Consider the following 9,730-nt stretch of genomic DNA (forward strand, 5'->3'; position numbering starts at 1 on the left):
TTCAGGAAACATCACACAGCAGCGCAGGGAACACCACTCCAGGCAAGAGCATTTTCATTACTGTCTCTCTGTTATCTGCATTAGAATTAGGGCTTCAGAACTTTGGTTCAAGAATATTGTATTAGGAGAGGACATCAAAGACACTTCATTGTAAGTTTGCTTGCATTTTGTTATTGAAGTTTCTAAACTCTGAATATGAATACATTCAAGAACTTGATATCCCCTTTCTGTCGCTAATCGTTATCACCAGCAACAAAGGTTTTGAAGAACAAATTCACCATCTATTGCAGTCACCCATCTGGAGTGTGACCAGTTTCACTCAAACGGCTGAATGCAGACTGCAGTCCTGAATCCAGAATCTTCAGTCTTTCAAACAGCTGGCACACAATTGTGGGATGGAGCCAAATGCTCATTTAAATAACTTCATTTATCTTTTATGACCAATTGCAGGCATGGTAAGTGCGACAATCAAAACTGCGCTGGAAATGAAACCTATAGTCCGTCAGGAACAACTGAAGAAATTAAAGAGTCAGTTTGATCCAAAGTGCAATTTAATTCCTGATTAATATTGTATTTGGAATAAAGGTTATTGCTGGAGAACCAGCAATTCCTGTGAAGTTATGTAAATATTTCCTTCTGCATACATGCGAGAACAATGTCAAATACGCTATTCCAGGCCATAGTTAGCACATGACAGAAACTGCTGGGCTCTGCCTCCCAAGTGTGTATTTTTTCTAGAAGTTAGATTGTGGTGGTCTTTCTAAAAAACAAGCCATTTGCAGTAATAATGTTGTGAATTGTGGTGGAGCCCTGCTGCTTGGACTGAGAGCTGGACCCAGCGCTGCTGTGAATGATGGTACCACTAATGTTGACATGCTGCTGATGTGGCCTGATCAAGAAGCTGTTGCTGGGTCACTATCTCAAGAAGGAACCGGCCAAAACTAAAGAGCTGATGGATCAATTGGAGCAATAGCAGAGTGGCAAACCTTTCTGTGCCACTATTAATGTTTGCAATTGCTGAGCCAATACCCATTGATGAGGAAAAGTCAATCCTGTATGTAGAACCAGAATCCAAAGCTCTTCAATGGAGAAATTGGACAGTTAGTTGCCCTTCTCTAATTGCCCTAAGCTCTTTACTTGAGACTTTTCTAGACTGTGCAACACGTGTAAAGTATTGAAGAAATGGGTTTGTCACATCCTTCATTTCCATGTTCCAGCCTGACTGTCAGTGGCTTGAAATCCTGACACTCCTATTCAAGTTTCTAAAAATGTTTTTATTCTGAATGTAAATGTTTGCTTCAATTGACTTAATGGCACTTGATGACCATTTGCAGCTCTGAAAACATCAACTGCTGAAAGTGCGAGGGAGCTGGTGTTCTGCTTCTCCAGAAACTAAGAAGGTCATTGAAAAGTAAGCTGAATACAATGTGTGACTGTTTACTAACAGCTAGCAGATCTGGCTGCATCTGTGGAGTGAAAGCAGAGTTAATGTTTTTCGTTGAATGACTCATGTTCACAACTTCAGATCTCTCTGAAGAAGGGTCACTTGACTCAAGGTGAACTCTGCTTTCTCTCCAGAGATGCTGCAAAATATGTTGAGTTTCAAAAGCAACTTCTGTATTTCGTTCAGATTGTCAACTTCCACAGTTTTTTATTTTACATTAAAGAGATTATTGATTGGCATATAATCTTTGCTCTATCGTTAGTCTTGTAAAAAAAACATTTTAGGTGAAGCTTGCAGTGAATGCTGCAGACCTGATGCTGAGACTGAAACCTGGAGGTTTTGGCGTATGCTAAGGATGGTATATTGCCAGCAGTGAGCAATGAAGACATTCTTCATTGATGAAGGGCTTTTGCCCGAAACAGCGATTTTCCTGCTCCTCAGATGCTGCCTGACCTGCTATGCTTTTCCAGCTCCATTCTAATCTAAAATGAAGAGATTCTTGCCAGGGTTACTCATCAGTTGACAGCGCAGCTTAGTTTCAAGAGTTGCTACTCCAGTAAGAGGGAGGACAGATCAACACATTTCTGAGCCCTACTGTTCATACTGATCATTGCTGAGGCTGCAAAGGTGGGCACAATCAGGGAAATGAGGAGGCAGGCTTGAGAGATCATGGAGAGTCAAGATGTCAAAGAGAACTGGTCTATGTCAGCATGGCTTAGCAATGAGAAGGTGCCAGAGTCGATACCTGCCATTTTCTAAATCCTCCCACCTCCCAGTTAAAAGCCAGTGAATAATTGAGCATGCTTTAACACAATGTCGTTCAATAATCATTTCCAGACCTTCAATATTCAGGCCTTCAGTTGTTCACTTCAAAGCACTGGACTGTGCAATGAGGATAAACATATTGAAAACACATTGACTACCTAACTCTCTGCTTCCCAATACTATTACATCGGCCACCTCCCCTCACCCCATCTCTTCAAAAAGAACAGACCATGGTATCCTGCAAACCTCTGTGCAAGTTGAAAAAAAGGCAACATATATTGCAGTCATAGCGTTTGAAAGTGGCCTTTTTAAGAGAATGTAATGTGAACAGGAATTTCTGGAAAGCAGGAATTACTGTAAGATTCCTCTTGACAACATCTCCCAGTGATATAGCAAACACCACCATTCCAGACTACAGTCCCTCCCAATATTTGCATTACTCCTGGTGAGTAGAGTGATTCCTCTTTTTTTAAAAAAAAAAGTTGTATAAGCTCAATGGAGCCTTTTGATCTTCAGGGTGTATTTCCAAATGTTTCCAAGTTGTTTATAGGTGTAAGCCTTTTGCTTAATTTGTGCTTCATGATGACTTGTGACTGGGGAAGTTTTGACAGACCAGATTGTCAGGAGGAAGGTATCAAAGTTTGCCAGACGTGAGGGCAACCATGAGGAAGCAAGTTTGATTTGATCTGATTTTGATGTGGTTTAATTATGCTTCATTTGGAATACAACAATATGAAAAGGGAATGTTGGAGAACCATTGATTCATTTAAAATGTTTTGTGCAATGCGACAAATGCCAGTTCAGACAACAGCAGCTCCATTAAAGAGGCTGCTAGACTGCCTCCCAAGGAATTTAATATTAGTGACAGAGTTGTCTTAAACAGTAGTACCACCACCCTAAATGCTGAGACGGGAAATTACTTGCTGATCAATATTGAGGTTCTGTTTCTGGCCATTGGAGCTATCGTGAAAATACTGAAGAATTGGGTTCCTCTCCTTCACCCCACCTCATCGTTTCTCTTTGTTTCTCTTTCCTGCTCATACTCACTCCCCCACCCACCATTGCACACTCCCTACAAAATCATTGCCATGGCCTCCAGACTTAGGTGACATTTGATGAAATATGGCTATGGATTGGGACCAGCTCCTGGTCTCCTCGCCTTGTCTATCTCCCATACAATGTCGCCATTGAATGCTTCGCACTTTTTATAATTTAAGTTGACCAGAGGCCATGTGTATCCACGGAGTCAGGCACATTCCCTAGTAATAGTTATTTGTTTGAATCAAACTTATAAAGTGCTTTCATGGTGAATTCAATACAGGCAGCATCACATCCAGACCGTTTCACTGATGTCATCAATTAATCGAAGCCTAAATACTGAGGTCATTACACTGCTCTGGGTCAGAGACCTGTAATTACTTCTGGGTTTATTATGGTCAGATCTTGCAGTAAACTCCGAATAGATGAAGGAGCAGGAAAGGAAAAGGAATAACATTTTCTTTTCAACAATACAGCCAATACTGACTAATATGACATGAACCTTCAGTGAATTTGAAAAATGAGAAATTGCTATATTCGGATTGTGAATCAAACATTGAGTTACAAATTGTACTTGTAAGGGTTAAATTAGCAATAGTATGTGAAGAGTTTGAGTTTCTTTTTCTAAGATCAGGAAGTTAAACTTAAATCCTTGCTTTTGGGATGTTTTCCCTCTGTCCCAGTGCAGAAAGTCTTTATTTGACCTCTTTACTCCCCAACCACCAGCTCCTGCCCTCACAGCCAAAACTCTTGATGTGGATAAGCAGTGCCAAATATTAACTTGGTGATCATGCACATATTTAAAATGATCTAACTGGTACTTTATGATGAGTTGCGGCTGTGAAAATGTTGACACCTCATACTATGAATTAGGTGGAAACCTAAGTTTGTCAGAAACAAAAGGAAACAGATTGGCAAGTAAGTCTGGTATAATGTCAGATTTAAAACTGCTATGTTAGGGATCCAATATTGTGAAAGGGAAGTGCTGGCAGTTGTTGTAAGATTATGTCAGGGTTGCCTCCCGAAGGCATCCCAAGGCAGTGTGGTGAACACTAACACAGATGAGAACAATCACAGAAAACAACTGCTTGACTGGTTCAGAAATGCTTGGCTTATTTTGAGAGACCAATCTTGAATCAGCATAAAACATCCAAAGTTTTTCAATGGTCGGTTGAATTTTGCTTGTTTTTTAGTATGAAGGTCTTGCATAGCCCAGAAATGGCTATAAACAATGGTGACAGACTAAATAAATGGTTTTCTCTTCTTTTCACCCTGTACTGTCTCTTCCACACCCCAATCCCATCATTCCCTCATTGTGGTGTACTGCAGACATCCTGTGGAAGTCAAAAGAACCACATACCAACACGACCACGATGGTTCATGATGCATCTTGAAAACAAATAAAGTCCCAGCAACATTTTCCAGATCATAGGACAGCATTGCCAATACACTGCAGGGGGATGGGTAGTGATAGCAGCAATAACTAATAACATTAGCAAGATTACAAGACTGGGATTCGAGGTATACTGCTTTGTCATTACCCCCTCATTAACTTCCCCATTTCAAGGCTAAAATCGGGAGCATTGGAATCTTCACTGCTCACCTTGTGATTGGTTTAATTGCAACAATAGTCAAGAAGCTCAATGTGATCAAAGAGAGAGCAGTTTGATTTCCTGGCAAAAGAACTAACGTACCTAATTTCCACTCCCTCCACCATCACTGAGCTACGATGTTGGGTTACCGAGCACTTAGACTCCACGGAATGGACGACAGCAACTCATTAGACTTACACTGAAAGGACCTTTCCTGTCTATAATCTCTATTTCTGAAGAGAACAACGATCAGCTAAAGGCCTGTTACACCTGATTCTGACTTTGCATGGATATCTCTGTTCTTTTATTATCACTATGGCAAAATAATGCGATTTATTAAAATTGCACAGTCATTGACTAACTTATGAAAACTAGTCGATCAGGCTTGGAATATTGAATCTCAAGTCTGCGATTATTTTTGTGGTTAAATTGCTTTGGACTTAATTCTGGGTAAGGTTACTGATGTTAAATGACTGAATTTGTGCTCTTTGATGAATTGCAGTTCTGGAAACATTGTCAGTGCAAACAGTGAGGGAAATGGGAATGCAGGTTCTCCTGGATCAAGTGAAGTAATTGCAAAGTAAGTTTAGTTGCAGGCATGACTAAGTTAGTCATTATACCAGAATATGACAAACCATTAGGAAATAACTGGTGAGCTGGTAGTTTGTGCAATGTTATACAACGATCAATGGTAACAGATCGGAAGCAATGATTTGATCAGCTCTCAAAGAGGAACTTGCCTATGTCCACTCCCAAGTCCTTTTACTATGTGATACTGCAAAACCTCTCCTTATGAAAATTATTGATTCCTTTTGAAGACCTCAGTTGAAGCTGCCTCCTCCACAATACCATTAGGCAGAACATTCCAGTTTCCGAACAATGCAGTTTTTTTTAAGTATTCCTTGACACCATTGATTTATTTTGCTGATCATCTTAAATCAGTGTCCTTTTCTTCTCAAGCCTTTTTAAATTAGAATCCGCACAGTATGGAAACAGGCCACTTGGCCCAATAAGTCCACACCAACCCTCCACAGACTTACCAATCCAGATGCATTCTCCTACCCTTTTACTCTACTCTATCCAAATCCCTCATGATTTTGAACACTTGTAAAATGTCTTATTTATCTTCAGTTCTCCAAAAAGAGCAGCCCGAGCTTCTTCAAACTATCCACATAATTGTCCAGTTACTCAACTCTGGTACCAATTTTTGTGTACCTTTTGTGCACCATCTCAAATCCCTTCCTGAAGCGTGCTGCATAAATACTAGACATGAGGGAAAAGCAGGACTGTTTATAACCATTTGTCATAATTTCCTTATTCTGCATGCCACTTTCCTATTTATAATATTCAGAATCCTAATGATATCTTCAATCTGCACTGCCAACTATATATTTTGTGTGCATACACACAATATGTATAAAATGCATTAAATATTAGACTGGGATCATTTAAGGAAGCATTGGTACTTGTATCGAAATAATTTAGCTTGTGTATAAAATGAACAAGGAACAATCCAGAAAAGTTCTGAGCTGGAGGAGGGCTGTGTTCAATGGGCCAAGAGGGCATTTGAGCAAGGACATTTGAGCACAAATCTGGGCAATGTTTAGCTTCAGCTGGACAGTACAGCTTAACATTTCCACAAGCAGGAAATGGTGGCAAAAACAATACTCTAATTCCCTGCATGATGTTGCAAAGAATATGGATTATTGTTAACCCCAATAAGAACCATACTAAATATAGACAGTTCAGAGGGGAAGTAACGATTAAGGGAGACTGACAGCTAACTTTAAAAGGGAATCTAAAAGTCATCATTAGTCACAAACAGTGAAAGGGTGGCAAAAGAATGAGTGGGGCCTATGATCATGAATCCCCTGTTTAAAATTCACAGGTGCAGGGGCCTGGCTGTGGTATTATGAAGAGGAAGTTCATGCCCAGTTAATGGTGAAAAAAATAAGTTGAGACTTGGATGAGATGAAGTTTGACAGAATTTTAGAAAGGCTAAAATAAATCAAAATTGCAGATGCTGGAAATCTGAAACAAAAATGAAACTGCTGGAGAATCTCAGCAGGTTTGGCAGCATCTGTGGCGGGAAAGCAGAGTTAATGTTTTTGAGTCCTGTGACACTTGAGCATCTCCAGTTATTTCAGCTTTATTGAGAAAGGCTGATTGTCATTGAGTGTTGGTAGCTGACAACAACTGAATTGGAGACACCTGAGGATACAGAGAAGAGGAGCATTGAAGCTGCAGCGGTAATATCCACAACAACCTTATCCTGTTCAAATAGAGGCATGGAATCAGAGACTGGAGAATCACAACATTTAAAATACGTTTGTTCAAAATTGTCTGGATAAATCCAGCAACCAGATTCATCTTAGTGATGGGAAAGCTTCTAATAAACTGTAATCTCTGCCTCAAGCAACAATACTGGGAAATCATATGGACTAACTTTATATGCTGACTAGAAAATCTAATGTGTAACCTGTTTACCTAAATCATCTGATGACGGCTGATAATTCTGAATCTTCAGTTTTCTTGGGTATTTAAGCCGGTTTAAAAACGAGGAAAATAGGAGCAGGAAGAGGCCATGCAATCTTTCGAGCTTGCTCTGCCATTCATCACGATCATGGCTGATTGTCCAACTCAATAGCCTAATCATGCTTTCTCCCCATGAAATTCGATCCCATTTGCCCCAAGTGCTATATCAAGCTGCCTCTTTAATTGTAGGTGAAAGTGCTTGCTTGAAGTGTCTTAATTTGTCCTTACGTTCAATTGAAGCTGAGAAACAAACATGGAGTCCAAACTCTATCCAAAGTCTGAGGAAGTTGACAATTTAAGTTCACGAGAAAAGACAGTGACAGTCAAAAAGTAAGTTTGATCCAATGTACGACCATGTTATGCTTCAGCATGTGTTCAGTCTCTTTCTGAACCTGTGCCAATCTTCAAAGTTTAAGTCTGTAGGATGTTGCTTGATTGGAACAACATTTCCTCAATCAATATTATGTGTAGTGAGATTAGCAATTCTCAGGTTATACCAACTCTTTCAGGTCATTTCGATTTTCATCTGGAAGTAACTCAGCAGTTTATCCCTGTTTTCTAGAACTTCCTCATTGTTCAATTTAATTTGAGGAATGTCTAATTCACAATCATCTTGATTAGCTTTTGAACAAAGTCCATCTCTTCAAGCCAGAGAATGGTCACAGAAATAGGTGGAGCAGTAAGCCATTCAGCCCCTTAAGCATGCGCTGCTGTTCAAAATGATGTTGGCTGATTATCCAACTCAGTACTCTGTTCTATCATTCTTTGATTCCTTTAGTCCGAAAAAAAATCTATTATGTTTTGGACTCAATCAATTTCTATGACAGTGAATTCCAAAGAGTCACCACTGTCAGGGTGAAGAAAAATTTCCTCATCTCAGTCCAAAATGCCCGAGCCAGTATCCTTAGACCGTGAGCCCTGGTTCGGAACTCCCCAGCCATGGAGAACATCCTTCCTGGTTATCTAATTCTGGACAGAAACACTGGCTTGTGCTGCATTTCGTGATCTTCGCCTGGGTCATGTATGGGGAGGGTTGTTCTCTGTATTGCCACACTTTGACAGTGCAAGTTAACCTCTTGCTGATAGCAGGCTGGAAGCAAGTTGGCCATTTGTTGCTAAAAAAGAGATAGGACTAAGTGCTCACTGCCCATATTCAAAAGGGAAGAATGACCTACTGAGGAGAGATATTAAAGAACTTTTTGTAGCTTTAACGGTGGACACTGATAGAAATTACTGACTCCAGTAGAACACACAGGGAATCAGCAAAGGTGACCCAAAGTGCTGATTCCTAATTACACATGTTGCACTTTCCAAATGACAACAGCCCATTTTCCTTTTTTAAAAATTAAAATGTTCAGCGATGTATGACACACCTCTGGAGTAGGTGAGACAGGAATCCAAGTCTACTAAATCTAATTTAGGAACTTAAGCCTACTGACCAAGGGTAGAGAGACTATCATTCTATCATCAGAGGTCTGTTTTGCATCTCATACAGAATTGATGCAATTGCCGTTAATTGCTTCATTAATCCCTGGGGATGTAAATAATAAGCCACTTGTCAGAGCATTATGCGTTGCTCAGGTGCCACTGAGTACAATGCTGATCGTTGAGTCGGAGGGTTCAAGATCTACCCTCGGGTTTAGAATGCACTAATTGATACTGCCACGGAAGTGCAATCCTGAGATAATCCTGCACATCAGACGTGTATAAGGCATTAAACCAAAGCAACTCTGCCCTCTAATGGGACCCTTATTATTTTGAATTAAAGTGAGATTATATCTGGTGTCCCGGCCAATATTTATCGCTCAATCCCGATGAGCAGACCATCTGGTCATCATCTCCTTCCTGCTTTTCTCACGGTACACAAATTAGATATCACATTTCTGACATGTGACTACATGATCAAAAGTACTTCGGTTGTTGTATGGAACATCTCTGATTGAAAATTGACTTTGTCAGAACCTGCATGTATTATTACTCAACTTGGCCGTTCATTTTTCACTCTCTTGACCCTCTGTTGTAAGAAAGCACTCCTTTCCAACTTCCACCAAAGGAGAATGAGACAAAGCTCAGTGCTGTAATATTTTACTTTATATTAACATCTGGATCACACTGAAATACCATTCAATGCAAATATAAAACGGACTGAACCAGTTTTAAAGGATTAAAACAAATTATATTTTTCACCAAAGGAGTGTATTGAAATATTTCAATAGTTCTCATTGTGTCAAGTACAAGCAAACAGTGGAGTCCGTTGCAATCTATTTTATCTTGTCTAAAGAACAGGCTGAGGAAAAGCATTGCAGGCTCTTTAAATTCGAGAATGAGGAAAGGAGTACAGTGTGGAACAGTGACT

Source organism: Chiloscyllium plagiosum, unplaced genomic scaffold (genome assembly GCF_037043375.1).
Source record: "Chiloscyllium plagiosum isolate Xiang-an unplaced genomic scaffold, Cpla_swu_hap1 HiC_scaffold_39, whole genome shotgun sequence".
In the NCBI taxonomy this organism is placed as follows: Eukaryota; Metazoa; Chordata; class Chondrichthyes; order Orectolobiformes; family Hemiscylliidae; genus Chiloscyllium; species Chiloscyllium plagiosum.